Here is a 19,960-nt window from a genome sequence, read left to right on the forward strand (position 1 = left end):
AAATTTGAGTTTAAAGATCAGAGGTAGCAAGAAACTCACAGAAACTTGGGCTGAGTCAGTCTGTTCCACAATCCTTGAAGCCATGATACTGCTGAAAAAGTGCTTGATTTTAAGTTTCTGAAGATTTTCTCAGATTCTTATGCTTAACATTATTTTTTTTTTTCTCCCTTAGAGCATCATAAGTTGGAAGGTATATTTCTTGCTTTCCTAAAAGTCCACATTTTTGGCTGACAACTGAAGAACAGCTTTGTCTTTCCTTCCCCCATTTTTTCATGTGTGGAAATGGGATGGAGAGTTGCACATGGGGAATAGCCTGTGTAAGTAATTCATGTACCCAGTACCTGTGTAGCTGTTTCTCTTTGCTTGAGGCAGACAGATATGTGCCATCCTGCCTTTAAAGATTTAAACAGGGAAGAGGAAGATTTCACACTGTGGGCCTGTGGGTGCTATCGCAGAAGGGATGAGATCACTGGCTCTTCAAACTCCTTATCAAATGTACTGATGGCTCACATACGCCCTGTTGTAGCCCTGTTGTAGCCTCCAGTCACAAGTGATGTAAAAAGACCTGCAGATGTTTCTGTAGATAGGGAGGTTAGAATGATCCTATGCTGCCAGAAAGTTGTGTGGTAAAAGTTTAACCTGCAGGACCTTGGTTTCTAGCAGGCACAGTTGTTAAGCAGTAGGGTGCTGTTAGGCTGCAGAAAATGCTGGTGTCACCTCTCTTGTATTAGTGTTCTCGAAAAGCATGAAGCAGGAGAAAATACTATTTCAAGTGTATAGGAGAAAATAGAGCACTTCCTGTTGAATGTGCAAAACAAAGTGTTCCAGCTTTTCTCCTGTCTGATTGTAAATCTCTCTTTGCTGATACTGACGTCGACTGAGTGCCAATGGGTGGGGCTGCTGGAGCCAAAAGCACAGCATGCTGTGAATGCTTGCGTGCTGTCTGGCCAGCAGAGGACACTTAACCTTAAAGATGTGGTATTTTTTCCATGCTGTAAGTATTGGTATGTTTGAGCTACATTAACAGTCCTGAGGAACTTGTCCTGAAAGACAAGACTTTATAATTTGTATCAGCATGGCTCTAAAATGAAAACTCACCTGTCACTTGATTCCATAGTAAGATATTTATAATGAAATTTGAAATGGGACTTACTGGTGACTTTCTCACTCATAAGGCTGAAGTGAAATTACTTGAAAAATTTCTTCATCATAAAAGGCTTCAATGGAAACTCACTGTTTACAGAAATGAGGAGTTTGTATCAAGTGACTAATCTGACCTAATAATGAATTTTACTCTATAAAATGTGTATATTATTTCCTAGGATAATAATTTGATTGTAAGCTAACTTACTCTAAACACGAATTGATATTTTTTTGACCTATAATAAGTAGCTAAAGGCTCTGGCTCTGCCTGGTTTGGAAAAAAGGGGGTTAATGGGTGACCTCAGTGCTTTCTTCAGCTTCCTGAGGAGAGAAAGGAGAGAGGGAGGTGCCAAGCTCTTTTACCTGATTCCCAGTGACAGAATACATAGAAATAGTTCAAAGCTTCACCAGATGAGGTTTATACTTGATAGTAGGAAGTATTTCTTCACTGAGAAGGGGATGAAATACTGGAACAGACTTCCTGGAGAGGTGCTTGTTGGCCCAAGTATGCCAGTGTTTGAGACATTGGGACAACACCCTCTTAAGCTTTTTGTCACCCCAGAAAGGGTCAGTGAGTTGGACTGGATGATTTTTGTTATGTGTCTTCCATCTGTAATTATTCTGTTATACTCTGTTGTATTCCATTACATTCCATTCTATTATTTTGCTAATAGTAATTTAATTTTTTTTTTAATACCTCTCATTTGTTTTTGATATGGTGCTGAATGACAGCATTTCTCATTCCTTGAGGCCAGTGGCAAATTGTCTACTGATTCACTGTAGAATAGTAAGAGATATACTGTGGGTAATATAATGCAGTAAATAATTTTCAAAACTGCTCCGTATGAAAATACATATAAAATATAATTTTTTAATTGCAATTATCACTTCTGCAGTAAGTTCTTCCTGACTATTTTAGTTATGGATTGTCCTGTTTCCAGAAACTGCAAAGCTGTAAAGTTCTCTGCATTTTACTTCATCTCTACATATCTACTGTTCGAATTTAGAATATCCTCCATGGTGTAAATATTTTCATACATTTTGAAAAATGTATGAAAGCTTTGAACAGATCTTTTTAGAGTTCTCAGAGACTGCTACTTTAATATTGTTATGACTGTTAAGGAAGTATAACCCAATTTCAAAGTGAGTTTTCCAAATCTGCTCTGGCTAATGGAATCCCATGACTTTTGTATTAAACTTTTCCTTACCACTCAGACAAAGATCGTCTTTGAGCACACATGGTTGAAAATATCAGCAAACACTGCTGTCCTTGTTGTCCAAACAATGAGATGTTATGTAATTTAAAATAGGATAGATTATTTTTCTTCTGTGGAAAGAAGCATCAATTTTGCTGCTTACAGAAAATTAGTTTTCAATTATGGGATAAATATAGGGAACAGGTACTTACTACTGTGTCTTGGCCCTAATAAAACTGAGAAAACTGTCATTGACTTAGGGTGATACAGATTTTTTACTCAGCAAGGTTATTCTAAGAGTTTATACAAGTGAGAAAGCTTGTCTTATTACCTGATAGAATCATTCTTAATCAGAGCCAGCTGATATCTTTTCAATGTGAGGAACAAACCTTTTCTAGCTTGTAGATGAGAAACATGATTATTTTTTGCCTCAGGGAGAAAATGGAAGGATAAGAAAACAGGAAGCAGGGCAGATGTCTGAAGGGTAATGCTTACTACTTTTTCAGCTTTTAGGGGCTGCAAGAGATGCCAGAATGCAAAATTCACCCTCTGTCTCAGTTCTCTGGTAAATCAACATATCATAGAGTAGAGCCATGGTCCCTTTGAATTTTTCATCAGTCTTAACCTGAACCTTGCTGTGCCTATATTTAAAACTACCACTGTTGGACCAGTTCAGAAGATCATGAAAGTAAAATATTCTAGTGAAGTCAGTGCTACTGCCATGGTTTACACTAGATGAATATTTGGCTTTCTGTGTATGTGTTTAGTCCCAACATATATAATATTTTTACATGATATGCAAAGTTATCTTTGAAATTTAAGATTGCCTATATAGATGACAGTTCTGTCTCCCCTCTAGTAGAAGTGACTGTATTAAACCAAATAAACAACTGTATTAGAAATAAATACAGACTTTTTATTTTTACCAAATAAAAAAGACTGTATTAGACCAAATAAAAAACTATTGTTTGGCTTTGTTACAGAGTTTCAAGCCTTCATTAGACTGCTTGTAAAAGCTAGGCATTGATCCTCTCACATGAAGAATAATTGTTTGTTGGTATCTGCAGTCCACAGTTATAGGCTGATGCTTGGTCCTTGATGCACAAAGACTAACAACTTCTTTCAACAACAGAAATAGCCTTAAGGCAATACTATGGTTGCAAAAGGGAAACATAGGTTGTTAGCATGATCTAATCCTTACTGCTAAAGGCAGAGGTGTTTTCCTATTAAAGCAGTTAGATGTTGTAAGTTAGAAACTCACAGAGATGCACAGAAACAGAGAGAATTTTGCAAATAAACCACAGTTGTTAAAGGAAGCAGACATGTCCTGGCTCTTCCCAAAATGTGTCTGAAACAGCCCATCACAACAAAGAATCAAGATGGTTTAAGCAGGGCTTCAATCTACTGAAGTAAAATATTTCAAGTGTGGCTCAAAAAGTGCCACATGGCTTTAGCAATAATGCATTTGGGATCTAGTTTTGGAGTCATATCACCTACATTTACGCACAGTAAATAATTTATTCAACCTGTTGTTAGTACTGAGGGAGACTGAAAACACTTTCACTTTACCTCATGATCAATTTTATCCTAACTCATCCAGAAACCAGCCTGAAGTGGTGTTATTGTATTTGTTAGTAACTTAATTTTTGCAGCATTCACATTATTCTTAAGCTTCTTTTAATGGATATAGCTTGGGAATATTCTTAGACAGCTCTAGAGAAATGCCCAACATGTTTGCTCACAAATTAGTTGTTTGTGAACCAAGACAGAATTTTTAGAAAGGACTGAATCTCAATTTATTTGACAGGAGCCTGGACCTAGTCAAATAAGAGGGAAGACGGTAATGAAATTGGGGAAGAACAGGGAACAATGCAGTGACAAATATGTACTACCTTTACCTTATTGTTTGAGTCAGGATCAATCCCAACATTTATTTGTTTTTCTGTTCATTTTTCACCACACTACTGAGGAGAAGGCCATGTAATTATAGAACAAAATTAATACTAGAAAACTCTGGAGATCTTTATCCTTATGGTTGTGTAAAACTAGGTGCTGAATAGCATTCAAAAGCAACCTCTTCCAAGAGGAAAGGGAAATGCAGGTATTTTTTCTCCTTTAGGAGTGCACATGTCCTTAGTGCCCTTCAGTGGTAGCAAACATTCATTATGAAGAGTGCTTGTTTTCCTTCAGTGTAGAAAATACTGGTCTGACCTTAAAATTACCAGATTTAGTGTAGTCAAAGGCAAGCAATTTGATAAAATGGGGCAATATTTCTGTGTCTTTATTCCCTGATAATAAAATATTACTTCAGATTGGGAGGAGTAATGATTTTTTTCCCCTGTAACTATGTCCTGCTTATTCAGAAAAAGAGGCTTCTTACCTTATATTCCAGGTCTCTGCACAAGAAAATGTTTCTAGAAAGTAATGTAGCAACTTCCTAAGTGAATCAGAGTAACTCTGAAGGCTCAAGATAAATTAATTTCTGGTGGCATTGCATAGGAATGTACTGACTAGCAGTTCTCAACCCACTGAGGCGCTTCTGCTTGGTTTGAAACACCACTATTTTTCTCCTTTCAAGGGGTCCCTTCTGTCTTAATTAAAAATGGCTATTTGAAGCATGATGTTATAGTGAATATCCCCTAGCCATTAAGCCAGTTTCTCATTCACTGTCTGGGATGTGGAGAATAATCTTCAGTATTTCCATGGCTGTGGCTGCAGTCCTTCAGTAGAAGAGAATAATTTTAATAAATCACATCAGTGAAAAGTAAGGATACCTGACTGAGTGTTGAAGATAATTTTCCCTTGCTAATCAGGTGAATTCCACTTCCTTTAATCACAGAATCATAGAATGCTTTGGGTTGGCAAGGGCCTTAAAGATCATCTAGTTTTGACCCTCTGGCCATGGGCAGGGATGCTACCCATTAGATCAGGTCCAATCTGGCCTTTAAATTGTTCAATTCAGTAGAAGACTGCCATGAAGCTCTTTGACTTACTGAATGCCAACTTCAAACTACAAAAAACAGAAGGAAAACATCACCTCAAAATAGTGATATTCAGAGGACAATGTAACCACTAACCTGTGGGACTGGAAGTACTCAGGTGAAACTTCTCTTCAGCATTTCCTGTTGTTCTATTTCATGTTCAAGTACTTACATCCATGCAGCTTTAGTTGAATATTCTGTTGATTTTTTTAGATGAATTGTGAGGATCCAAGATTACATTTTCTAGTGTATCAGACAAAGTATGTCATCTAGGACACTGAAACATCAACACTGTATAGAATGTCATGGAAGTCTGATTCTCCAAGTAATTTGATCACAAAAGAATGTCTTTTAAAGACATTAAACTCTGTTTTGCTTTGTTATTTAATCTTACTGCTTTCATAATATGCTCTTGATTAGCCAGTGTTTATTGCCATTCAGGAGTATATTTGCCCCTAGAATTATCCTTTTAACGTCAAGGAGACAGCAATTTTGTTTTTGTCATACTGCAATATTTGGAAGACACTTTTTACTCTTAAGAACCCAACTTAATTTTCAGAATTCAGTCTTCATGTTCTACACGCATGTTCTTAATTTCATCCAAAGGCTGTGGCTGTTTAACTATTTCCCTAGACCTCGTTAAAAAGGCCTGATACCTAGTGATGTAAGTGAAAGTCACTTTTTCATATTATTCAGAGAGTGACAGTTTTCTTCCTACTCTATATCAGAATTTTGCTTTCCACACTCTCAGTTGCATAGGCATCCAGTATATGTAGTACTTGTACAGAGCAACATCTTGAAAAACTGTTAGGCCTAAAGAACTTTATAACCATTCATTTCTTGAAATCAAATTTGAGACAAACTTCCCAGACTAGGACGAGACTAAGTAGTATGTCCATTTTTTAAGCAGACAGGGATTACTCCCAAACCCTGATTTATGAAGAATAAAAAGCAGGATCATTGTTTCTCTATTTTCTTTGTTTCAAAGACTGATTAGCAAGATAATTTTCTTCTGATGTCTGTAGCTGTTTAACCTTTCTAGAAAAAATAAGATACAGTGTTTGCATGTCACTTCTGACTTGGAAACACCTGGTTTTCATTTGCAAATTACATGAGAAGCTCTGGTTCTGTGTTTAATTTCAAATGAAATCTGTGTGGCTGTAATGCAGAGAGCACCGTTCTGGGTCCTGGTTACAAGGAGCACCTTTAACTGAATTGACAAAAACACTCCCCTTTCTTCTCTTCCTCACCAGCTCCCCCAAGTTCAAAGTTATATTAGGTATAAAGAGTTGGAATGAAATAAAATGAAATTAAATAAAGGACCCTTTCCAAACATGCTCCAAAGTGTCTAGATAACAAAAAACTATAGCTTGAGCCTATCCTATGATACAGCTAAATCAGCTATGAAATCCATTGTGAAGAAAAAAACTAGGAAAGAAGTGGGGAGAATACACTAGAAAGTTCACAAAAGGAAATGTTGATAAATGTAAAATAAATGGATCTTCAACTGCATGGATAAAGCCTGTACACTGGGTAATTTCACAGTGTGCACCCCTTAGTGGGTGCCCCATGAGGGAACTGCAAAGGAAAGAAGCAATCCTTCTACTTTATCTTCATTTTAGAAGTTAGTGCAAGTTTTGAGTACTCTCTTTGAGACGAATTCCAAGCACATGTAGAGCTGCATTTTCTCTAGTTGCTACCTTCAGACTGAGTTAGCCACCATCTTGGGAATTTAACTGTCTCTGATGGCAACTTGCCCATCAAGATGTAGATAAAATCATCTAAATTCAGACTTCTTTACTGCCTTTCCATAATTCCCCATTGGTGGTAAGATGATAACCACGCTGTTCCTGGGAAAGGATAGGAATGCAATTTACCTTTTGCAGGTGAGGATTTGCAGCATAAATTTACAGAAGAAAACCTAAAATGCAAATGAGAACATCCTGCTGCACAACTGTCCTAGGTTGACTGTATGATGCTTTTATTCCCAATTGTCTGCCCTGTTTATGTTGAATAATAAGGTCTACACCTTTAAGACTTGTTCCAGGAGTAAAGGGGGGGCGGGGAAGAAACATGGAGTTTGTTTTCAAGAACTGCACTCCCTCCTCCACATTCCTGCTCCTGGACTGAGTTGTCTGCGTACAGATGGACAATGAGACAGAACTCTCCTTTGTTTTTTTTCCTAGTCTAGTTAGTTTTAGCTAGCTGAGGCAAAGAAGTTCCCTGGACTGTGGTTTTTTCCCTTTCTCTGGACCTGCTCTGGACTGAACACAGGAGAGCAGCAGCAGCTCGCACCTGTGGCCCAGTGGGCCAGGCCTGGGCCGTGGCATTTCCAGCGCCGGAGGGACTGATCAGAGACTGAGTGAGCCCAGCTGCAACCTGGGGGATTTTTTTCTGAGTTTGTCTCTCTCTTGGAGTGGCAAGAAGTTTTATTGTTTTATATTATTTAACTTTGCTTGTTTAATAAACAGGTTTTTTCCACTTTTTCTCCAAAGAGGTATCTTTCCCAAACTGGTTGGGGGGGGAGGGGCCAATTGAATCTGCTTTCCTGAAGGAACCCTTTTGGGGGTCTTTCCCCAAATTTGCCCTGAACCAGGACAAATACATTTATTGGCGCCCAACATGGGGCTCAAAAAAAGAAAAACAGTGGAAAAAACCTTTATTCCTTGACTGATTGGATGTTGGTTGTGCTTATTTTGTAGTGGGTTAAAGCAGTCAGTAGCCATGTTACTTAAATTCATAATGTCTCTTAGAGTGGAGGCCTTCATGTGGTTCTGGTCTCTAGGCTTTTTTGAGGTTTTAGTATTTTTCTGGTCACTAGGATTCTTGTCCCTTACATGTAGTTTTTACAGTAGAAGAGCATGGATTAAAATAGCTATTGGGCTGGGCTTGGTGATAGTGATTTATAAGGCGCTTGTAAAGATACCGGAGTCTGTTCAAGATATGTATAGTTTATGTTTTTTTCATCCTACCCTACCATCCTACCTACCATCCTGGGAGTCCGGACTTTTAACCCAAGGGTGGAGTGTCGTGGTTTGACACGGAAAAAGAATTTTTCCGAAAGGAAGAGGTCAATTTGGATATTGGCCAATTGAAGGTGGACACACCTCTGAGAAGACAGAGGGGTTAAAAGCAGAATTCCCAGGAGAACTGGCTCTCTTTGGTTCCGGTCAGCGTGCAGTGCAGGACTCTCCCCTGCCCGGCCGTGGCTGGGTCGGGAGGGGGAGGCCCATGGCCTGACTGAGGTGGGCCCAGGGGTGGAGGGACTGGAACTGGGCTGGCCCCTGCAGATGGAAGGGTGTTGAAATCTGGGATGTCTCCGTTACCCCCCCTCAGAGTTTCTCTCCCGAGAGGGAGAGAGAAAAGACAGCGGCAGTTTTGTCAGCAATTCCACCACGAGGAAGGAGGAGCGGGGGGAGCTGCAAGGTGCCCAGTTGTGTGGGAGTTGCCGGAGTCTGGGCATGGAGTCATCCTGGGAGATCAGACTTTTAACCCTTTCTTGAGAGATGAAAGCTTTGTGAATCTTTTTTTCCCCTCCTCGGTTTGAAAGAGAGGAAGAGGGACACCTTGGACCCTGGGATGTTAGAAGGAGAAATTCTAGATGGGAGGGGGACAAGGAGTGGCTTTTGGCTGGACTTTTCTGTGTTGGCCACAACCTGAACCAATCTTCTCCTCCAAGAGAGACTGTATTTTGGGAGGTTGCCAGTGAGCCAACAGACCTGCTTCAGCTGGGAAAAGACAGAAGTGGAGTGAACAGAGAAAAAGTTAGGGGGTTTGTGGTGGTGCCCTCTGTCCTCAGAGAAGAAGAGAAGAAGATCTCTGTTCTTGGACCCTCGGCCCCGAGGGAAATAGGGGGGGGACTGTGGTCCCAAAAAATGAAAAACTGAACCGTTGTTTTCTCCCCTCTTGGCAGGACATCCTTGGAGGGAAAAATCCTAAAGGCAGTCTGCCCATTCATGCATTGGTGGTGAGAGCACTGTGCATGGAAAGGAGAAGGGTCACCATGGCAAACTTTTTTTTCTGGACGGTGCCATGTGTGACATGGAAACACAGGGTGTGGTGGCTGTGTTTCTTTGGGGGTCTGTGGCACAGGAGAGACTCCTCTCTGCCTTGATGGACTGAGTATTGATTGTCTGGGGGGGTGGAAACCTGATTGGGGTCCAGATTGTGTCTCACTGTGGTATGTTGGAATTGGGTGGTGAGAGGAGGAATGCTTTGCAAGGTTTTCATTTTGATCTGTGTGTGTGGTTTTTGGTTTTTTTTCCTTCCTTTCTTTCTTTTATAGTAGTAGCTTAATAAAGTTTTTTTCTGTTATTAAGCATGGGCCTGCTTTGCTCTGTTCTCGATTCCATTTCACAGCATTCAATTGAGAGATTACATTTTCATGGGGGCACTGGCATTGTGCCAGTGTCAAACCATGACAACAACACATTGAAGGTGTTGAATAATTTCTAGTCCATGTGAGCATGTGGTCTTGTTGAAGTTGCAGTTGTTTCTACTGACAAAACCAATGTTGCTGTTGTCCTCCCCTTAGACAGACTGAAAGACAAACCAAAAGAGAAATTTTTCTGTGTCCAAAGATGATGAACAAAATCTGGACTTAAACTTTTAACCGATGGGTTATTAATATCTCAGAAACAAAAGGATTAGCTAGTATCTTGAGCAATCCAGCACTGTTACACACCACACAAGGTAACCTTCAAGTAAGCTTCAATTTCAGTTATTTTTTCAGCTTGAGGTTCGTGTCTTAAGGTCAGCCACAGCCCAACAGCAAGTTGGCCAAGCTGTGCACTGTGCAGATAATACAATAATTCTCATGATGAAAAATCGGGAAGTGAAATACTCTGCTGGATGCAAGTCCTCTTGATTCCTAATCACTCTCATTGCTATCTGTTGCAGAGGATAGATAGATATGATTGTTATCTTAGCTAGCCGAATGTCACTTCTACCCTTGGATGAATCCTGGAGTGAAATGGACTGTTCCATCCTACCCCCCAAAAGATTGTGGCTCATCCCACACCTCTGTACCTGCCCCTAAAACATCAGCGTCTGTAACCCCATTGGCCCATGCCTTGTCCCAGCCCATCTAGGAGCCCCTGATAAGGGGGCTCCGAGCGGCCATGTGGCCTCTTGGCCCTCTCCTCCTCTCTTGGACTTCCTCCCTCTCTTGGACTTCCTCCCCCCCTGGGGCATCCCTTCTCCTCTCCCTCCGTTTCTCTCTCCCCTCCCCCATCCTCCTAAGCCTGACCACGTGCTACGCCTGAGAGCACGAGGCTCGGGCATTCCTGGATCTCCAATAAACCTCTATCCCCAAGAGCAAGCTTCAGAGATCTCTGCCTCCCTACACCCCCACCGTGCAGGAGCATAATCATCCCACAGCTATCTGCACTGATAAAGTAAAAATTAAGTGAGAATGTTTCTTGACATACTGTACAGAAGCCAAAGCAATGGCTCTTTCCTACGGCTCACCCATGTCCTGAAAAGGGCCCCAACCTCTGTCTAATGATGACACTTTTTTATGATAGCTGTCTTCCAACTTGTCTGCATGCTTTGTATTGTGCTGCCACACCATCTGTGTGGCTGTTGGTGTTATGTCTGCGTATTCTGGAGTGACTTGTAGAACAGATGTAATTCCATTGTCTGATCATTTTTCATTTATAGCTGTATTGGAGACAGTTCTGGAAATACACTGGCAGGATGAGCTCTGGGCATTTGATATAGACCAATGGATTTATTCCATCTTTCAACTGCAATAATTAACATCTTGTTTTGTTTTATTTGCAGTGATTAGTGGCTCTTAAACAGTTAATAAAAATATGCAATACTTTTCACAAGAAAGCTAACTGAAGCAATTAGCAAATAGCTGCATGCATCCAGACTTCAAGGATGGCAAAAGGTTTGGAGAGGAAGCCGTAGGAGAAGTAGCTGAGGTTGTTTGGTCTGTTCAGCCTGGAGAAGAAGGGACTGAGGGGAGACCTCTGTGCAGTTACAACTTCCTTGGGAGGAGGAGGCAGGCACTGATCTCTTCTCTGTGAGAAACAGTGACAGGACCTGAGGGAATGGCCTGAAGTTGTGTCAGGGGAGGTTTAAGTTTGGTATCAGGTAAAAGTTCTTCACCCAGAGGGTGGTTGGGCACTGGGACAGGCTCCTGAGGCATGTGGTCACAGCACCAACCTGATAGAATTCAAGAAGTGTGTGACTCTTGGGGTGTCCTGCAAAGAGCTAGGAGCTGGACTCAATAATCCTGATGGGTCCTTTCCAACTCAGCATTTTCTGGGATTCTATGATTCTAGATTTGCAGTTTTGATCAAAAAGAAATGTAAGTTGTCCCTTCTGAGATTTTCTCTTACTCTCTGGTCTTCTTCATCCATCCATCCTTCTACATGGAAGTACACTGACCACTGCTGTTTAGCACATAAACCAACTTATGCTGCTCTCTTATAACTTCCTTTGTGGTTACATGATGTGTTCAAAAGGCGAATCAGTCAGGGTGTGAGCTGAAGCCTTGTCTATGCTGGTTTTCTTTGTTCTCATTACTTCCTTACCTTGTATTAGAAAGCAGGTTATTTCCCTTCAACCACTCATTTTGGCTGTGATGACACATGACATTGGAAGACCTTTGACCTATACTAAAAATAAATAAATTCATACTTGAAAAAAAATAAATTATAGGCTTTACATGATCTGCTTTTGTGGGGGCAGGAAAGAAAATTCCAGTATTTGGGAGACACTTTAGTAGGTGAGCATAAAAATTCTCCTTTAACCTGTCAGAGCAAAATGTCTTCACTCTTTTAAATGTGATTTGTTTCTGTAATGTGACCAAGTTATTAAACTGGTTAGAGATCATGGCAGATGGCAGGTCTCATATGAATTTGAGCAAATGTTATTGGCTTAGGAGTCATAAAAAAATAATTGAAAACTCTAGCTCTTAGCTGCCTAGGCAAGCAAGAATTTTGACATAGAGAAATGCTATAAAGCTTTTTGTGCATACCTAAACTCTCAATTTAAGCACTGGGCCTTGGTGTCAGAGGCCTTCTGAAGAAAAACAGATTTCTCAAAGGCAAGAGGAGCTATTTTTCAGCAAAACTGTCAATTAGAGACATTCCCAAAATCACATAATGAGAACTGCTTTGTTTTTTTGTAACTCATTTATTTTCCTTTCATGCTAATAAGTTCCAGATACCTGAAATGAGATTATTTTCTCTATTCCTTAGCCTCTGTTTTAGATTGCATATGAAATGGCCTCTAAATTCTTTAAAGATTTATTCCCAATTTTAAGCCCCTTTATTCTGACACCAGATACCATGATCTGCCCTCCAGCCTAAGGCTGAATAATGCTCTGGCGGCTGCATGGTGGACCCACGGAATACCCAGCAGACTCCCTGTGTGTGTGCTGGGCCACCCATGAGGAGATTAATGCATGACTAACCTTTCAGACTTCAAGAAACAGCTCCTTGTAGGACTTTCAGAGCTGCAACACACAGACATGTAAACTTGTTCAAGAGCAAAATATGTGACTTGCACCCCATCAAAGACACACAGATGCAGGTCCTGAAACACTTGCATGTGAAACATCTTCCTCCAAGAGCTTCATCTATTGAGGCAAGTAAATGCTGACATCCACTTAACAAATGGTGGTCTACTTGGATATACCCGCAGAATGGCCATGGACAAGGATATCCCTGCAGAATGGCCACAAACAAGATGTATGCAAATACCCACATGCAATCACAATTCCAATCCCTTGGGCAGGGATGAGCTGTCAGATTGCAGGCCCCATCCATGTGTATAAACTGGTATTTGTCCTTTTTTCTAATAGTCCTGGTTTTGGGGATGTCATGGTTTAAACTCAGCCAACAAGTTCCAGACAGCCACTTTCTCACTCCAGCACCAGCAAAAGTGAGAAAGCTTTTGGGTTGAGATAAAACAGAGTTTAATATGGAAAGCAGAAGCTTCACACAAGAAAAAAAAAAAAAGAAAAAAAAGAAAAAAAAAAAGAGTTAGTTAGTTCACTGATTCCCTTGAGTAGATGGGAGTTGTGTTTAGCCATCTCCAGGACAGCAGGACCTCATCACCCTTGCAGTTACTTGGGCAGACAAACACCATCAACTCCAAACATCCTCACAGTCCTTCTTCTGCCTTTGGCTTTATATGCTGATACCACAGAGTATGGGATATCCCTTGGGTCTGTTGGGGTCAGCAGTCCCAGCTGGTTGTCTCCCAACTTCTTGTGTGCCTCCAGCCTACTTGCTGGGAGGGTGATAAAGAGGCAGCAAAGGCCTTGGCTCTGTGTAAGCACTGCTCAGCAATAATAAAAGCATTCCTGTACTATCAACACGCTTTTCTGCACAAATCCAAAACATAGTCCCATACCAGCTACTGTGAAGAAAATTAACTCCATCACAGCCAAAACCAGCACTTCATTTCTTGAAATGAAAGCTATTGCTGAAGTGATATGACTGCAGTCCCTGTTATGGCTCTACCCCATCTCCCTTTAGACTGACTGCATTGTCATATCAGAGGCACCATTTCTATAGCACCGCTTCTGATTTAATATATTCCTACAACAACAACTAATTAAGGAATCAGGGAAGGAGAACATTGCAACCAGATCTTAATCATAAGAATTAGAATTGTCTTTCATCAAGTCTCTTACAGGTAACCTACCAGACATGAAGGCTCACAAGAAAATTCAGGTCCCAGTTTCAATTTTTTTTATTATAACATGTGTTCAAATCTGGTCTTCAACTAAAGGGGAGAGGGCTCCTAAATGGCAAGATAAGGGTTCCAAAACTTCTTCCCTAGGGAAATAGTCTGAGAATTATAAATCCCACACCTTTAGTCTGCAGACACAAATATTTTTAAAATCACCTAAGCATTTGGAAGGAAGTTCTAGTTATTTATTTCAAATCAGCAGGTTTTTTTTAAAAAGCACCATTAAATACTACTTTAAAAGGTTAATTTAACAACTTCAGAGTTTCACTTAGTTGTTTCCCTCCTGAATCAAAATATGTTTCCAATTTCTATTTTCCACCACTTGAAAGATGTCATGCCATCTCATCTTGGATGCAATGTGTATGTTTGGTGACACCACCTGAGCCTACAAACTTTCAAGTAAATGAGAAATTTGCAAAACAGCTAAGTGGAGTTACTATGTGAAATAATAGCATAAAATCCTATCCATTTGCATTCAAAACAGTCAGGAGAGATATTTCAGTCTATACATGCCAAGTGGAATCAGTCAAAAAGGTATTTAAACAATTTAACATCTAAATGCAACTTCTTGGAAAACACAGTAGTCTGGACAAGGCTGGCTGGGCTCCACTAGACAACACACAATGCAGCCAGTGTGTATTTCCAGGAACGCTGGAAACTAGATCTCAATGCCCTGCTGTTTGCCTACATCTCTGTTGGTGGCCCCATGCAAACACTTGCAGCAGTGCATGGCCATGAACTTGGCACTGCTGTGTGTTTTAGGTAGTCTAGAAGGCATGGAGAATGAAGAAAGTTTTTTAAGAGTTGCCTGCTCTGTTTACCTTTATCATAGGGACAGTGGGTACTGTCACTACAGGTAGATTGAGTTGCATCTGGCTCTTCACGACATAATAGCTTGTCTTGTATTCTATTTCTTCATTTTTTCTTTAATTAAAAGTTAGTCTCTACAAAGGCTGGATGAGATACGGAGCCTTTGAACATCAGAGAGTGCGGTACCATCCTTACAAGGGCAGACCACTCCAGCACTATACTTCCTCTTCTCTCAGAATTCATTTGCTAATAACCTATAAATAAACATGCTTTCCACTAACTCAGCTTCCAAGAAGTAATCAGGAACCTGTTAGTCATTGTATCCCAAATCATCTGCTCATAAAGAAAGGTGCATTACTCATAGATGGCCAGTTTCAATGTCAAAGGTAATGAAATATAGTTAAGAAGCTCTAATTTAAAGTCAGATCTATCACTAAGTAGTCAGAAGACTAATTTTGTAATATGTAAAATGATACCTTATTCTAAAAAAGACAGCAAAATATAGCTCCCTATTATTATTTTAACAAGCATAAAGTAGGGATGGGGAACTGTTTATTACAGTTATAGGCCCATTAGTAAACATTTTCCTTGCTTTTGTACTTTCTTTTTTTCCTTATAAGGAAATGTGTGAACAGGCAGAGGTTCTCTGGTTTTAGGCCTATTTCTCCCTCAAGAGATTTACCCTGAGCAAGCTCAATGCTGAATGCCCAGATTCACAGAGATTTGCTTGGCATCTGGCTGCTCCTGGTCTCAGGATACCAGCTCATCGCCTTCCCTCCAAAAATGTACACTCCTCTACTTTGATCTGTGTCCACTTTTTGGATTCTGTCTACAAAATAACAATCAACCCAAGTAAGAGAAAGGAATTTGCTTACTTCTTGTGAATATGTTTTTCATTTGGAGCTAATTTCAGTATTTATTAACTCAACAGTCCTCAGAGATTGCTTTTAAATATTAAGTCATATAAACAGGTTGTGATGGGATTTCCTGTTTTGGATAGATGATTCTTCAAAAACCAAATTATCTCTTGATCTATATCAGTCTAATATATACCATTAATATTGATGTGTAATGCTACACAAGAAAAGATCTGAACAAAAGTCTCAAATCTCATCTACTCTCTGGACCATAAAAGTGCTTAGGTATGTGCTTAGTTATAGGATTATAATGCTTAAAACTTCTGTGTCTCAATAAAAAATTATAGCTTTGATAAAATGGAAGTCTCCACTATTGTATGAGGAAATCTTCTCTCTCTCTCTTTTTTTTTTTTTTTTTTTTATTTTTTTTAAAGGAATAAAAGGGATGTCTCCAGGCAATCAAATTGGGTTTGAAAATGTTGTTGGGCTTTACCAGCACTGTATTTCTGAATGGCATTATTCCCAGCTAGCTTGCAGTTGCTGTCCCTCTTATCTTCACACCTTCACAGTTAAGCACATTCAGGTAATTTGACCTGGAATTCTGGAGTCTGATGAGCATTGAATTGCTTTAGTTGTTTAATTTAGACTTTAAATATTAACCATGATATACATGGATTACCAAATATTTAACCACAAAACACTAAAATGCTCCATTTCCCTGTGTCTCAAGCAGTGCTTACCTACAAAATCTGTGTAATTCAGCTGAGCATGCAAAGATTATCCTGAAGTGGAATGCTGGATATTTAGTGATTCGTATTCTGATGCCATGTCCCTGTAAGCAAGCCATGTGCTATGCAAACTTATTGGCAGTAATGATTTGGAAAGACATGAAGGGACAAAAAGTGGATTGAAGTGGCTGGATAACTCTGTCAGTACAAAGTCTCTCTTCTTCCCTTCAGGCCTGAGTGTTGCCTGTGGAGAAACTGTCCCAGGGGTTCCCACATTGTGAAGAGGATGTACTGTACTCCTCATGTATCGGAATTCTCGAGTCACCCCAATTGCCAATGCTGAGCTGGGTGACCAAAGGAATCCTCTATACATCGTTCGGCTGGTGCTATGTGGAGTGAGTCGCATGTGTCACACAGCAAGCTCAGACAGGAAACCCAAGTCACTCAGGCCCTTGAGCAAAAGCAGTATCACAGGTGTGTCTGCCTTTGCCTGAGGCAAGAATAAGGAAGACTGCTTTCCCCAGCATATTTAAGTTCAATGCAGGAACATTATCCCCTTTTACAGTACATAAAAATTTTGATTGAACAGCAGCAGCCTTACTAGTAGATCCCCTAATGCTGACAAACAAGGTGGATTTTGCCCTTTCCTATTTTTGTATAGTTTGTTTTAAATAGATTTTATGTCTCTTGTCTTTTTGTTGTTTTCCTTTCTATTATTGTTGTTGCTTAAGATGTACCTACCTCAAACCACAAGTTTTTCCTACTTTTACCCTTTTGCTTCTTTCCCCCATTCCAACAGAAGGCTAGTGATCAAGTGGCTATGTGGTAATTGCTGTCTGGGATTAAAGCATGAGATTGGCATTGGTTCAAAGAAATTCAGACCAATGGTCCATCCCATCTCATATCCTGTCCTTGTCTCTTGTAGCTGCTGTGGAGGAAGTTTAAGAAAACCATATAGTATAGTTACAGAATAAGCAAAGATTATTTTTGCAGTGTGGCACAGTCGCACTAATAATTAAAAAATTTAAGTAGTAGATTTTCATTCTTCCAAATGTTGCATTCTTTGACTGAGGACTTGATATCTGTGCTCTTCAAGTTTTCTCTAATTTGTATCTACAAATTTTCAAATATACTGCCAAAGCTCACAAAAAGTTTAGAAAATATTTTCTCCTCTGTAATGTAAAACCTCCCAGAAAGTCAATTATGTCAAACCACTAGTATTATTTCCTCATCTGCTATGTTATTATCTGGGAAAGCTTCCATGAAATTTTCTTCCTCTCTGAATTCCTACAAAAAAAATGAATAGAAAAATAATTCCTTGAAAACTTAATGGAAATATGTCTTCCCTCTATTTTGTTCAAATAAAGTAAAATACATTAAGTGAAGGCTTTTGAACAGATTCTTGTTCAGAGGCATTCTACCCTATGTAAAACTACATGGAGTTAATCAACTCTATGATTCTTCTGACATATTTGCACTTGATTTTGCTTCCCATTTAATTTCTTCACTAAAAAATATGGCTCTCTGTGCAGAGAATTTTATTTCTTTTCGTCTGAATATACCTCAGAAAGAAGGTTTTTCAGACAGCTCTGCATGGGTACCAGAGGTTCATATACACAAACAAATAACACCACAAGTGTTAAGAGTCAAAAAAATCCCAAAAAAAACCACCAAAGAAAAAAACACCAAACCTGCCAAACATCCCACAAAAAAAGAAAAAATAATTCCAAAACAAACAAATAAACAAACAAAAAAAACCCCAGCAACACAACAAAGCAAAACAAAGTCATTTCAGGACATGTAGGGTATTAAGAATACTTTAATAAATTTATATACTCTCAGAAATCATTGTTCAGGCCTTCATGTGTTTAACTTTCTCATGTCTAGTTTAAGACAACAGCCATTAATAAAGAAATTATTTCTCGTGGTAGTTGATGCTGAGCGTGGCACTTGCTTTCCAAGTTCAACCTAACTTTCTTCTTTGTTCCATGACCCATCCTTTCTTCCCCTCTTCTCTAATCCTTTAAAAAGGTATTTTTGATGAGATAATAATGATTTTCTTTTTAGATTTGTCTACACTCTTAATAAGTCATACATATCACTGATATTTGATCTAAGCTCAAAAGCGGAGGTTAAGATTCATTCCATAAGGGAATATTATTGACTGTGTATAAAATAAATACAGAGGATAAAGATCCAAGAATACAGAGATTTTGATACTTTTCAGTAGATGTTTAGAGTACTGTTGTAAGCCAGACAGTTTGGTTTACCATTATCTGCCTTGCTTTATTTTTTTTCATGTTTGTTACAAAAATTTTCCTGCATTTAAAATACTTACTATAAATCTGTGGGAAGGAAAAAAAAAAAGAACAGAAAGGGAGGCAGATTGATTTCTAGGTGTCTGAAACACCAATGAATATGAATATGAATATGAATATTAATTTGTTTTTACATGCTGGTATGTAGATTTAGAAGTTTGAAGTGACAATCACTTGAAATAGTGCAGCAAATTTAGCTTACAAGTAATGGTATGGAAAAATAAACAGTCATTAACAAAATTGATTCCTCTACAAAGACAAGTAGGAGGAGACATAAATAAGAGCCTGAAGAGCTGTAGACAAGTTCAGAGTTTCATTTAATGATGAAATCAAACAGTTTAGCAGCCTGTTGCTTTTCAGAGACATAGTCAGTCTTCCACTGGAATTTCCATACAGCTGTAGGATGGTTATTGCAGGATAAAGATTATCCTGTGGTGCCCTGGAATTGAATCATGGGACAACCTCTTTCTGCATCTAGGGTAAGGCTCATGTGTGTATTACTGACCTGTCCCAAGAAAGCAAGACTAGAGAAATGCCAGGCCACCTTTCTGTGCCTTCTTGGCTAAGCGTAGTGAGAGCTGTCTTGAGTTTAGTCAAATTCCAGGAGAACAATATTGCATGAAAAGAAGGGCTTACTTTTCGTCTTCTCTGGGTGTATGTTGTAATGTTAACAAGGAGGAGAAAGACAAAAGTGCTTACCATATGAGATTATTCAGCTAGGCTACAGATGAGAGAAGCCTTCTTCTAAAATCCCTGTTGGGCATGGGCTCATCACTTGGAGGGTTGATCTGATACTGGGAACCAAGCTAAGATGTAACGTCTGTCACCAGCCAAACATAGCAACAGAAGCATGACAGTGGTCTATTCTTCAGGACAAAAGGACACTTCTGCTGCCTACAGCTTTACTGGAAGACACTGAACTGGAGTTATCTGACAAAATTCTGTGCTTGTTTCCCCTTCTGGAGACTGGCATGAGTTTTCACACTTGTATTCCCAAAAAATTGTCGTGGGGTTTACCATCTATTCTATTTTGCACATGCACTGTGCTAGTGATTTTGTAGAGGCACATGTTTTGTCCATGACCCGTCCCTTGTGTCAACTTATACCTTTTTGCCTTTTTGGGACTAAAAACACCGATTACATGAATGCCTGGAGGCAGAAGTTGCCAGTGCAGCACCTGGTAGCCACTATGAAAGGGCTTCCAGCTTTGTA

Source organism: Lonchura striata, chromosome Z (assembly GCF_046129695.1).
Source record: "Lonchura striata isolate bLonStr1 chromosome Z, bLonStr1.mat, whole genome shotgun sequence".
Lineage (NCBI taxonomy): Eukaryota > Metazoa > Chordata > Aves > Passeriformes > Estrildidae > Lonchura > Lonchura striata.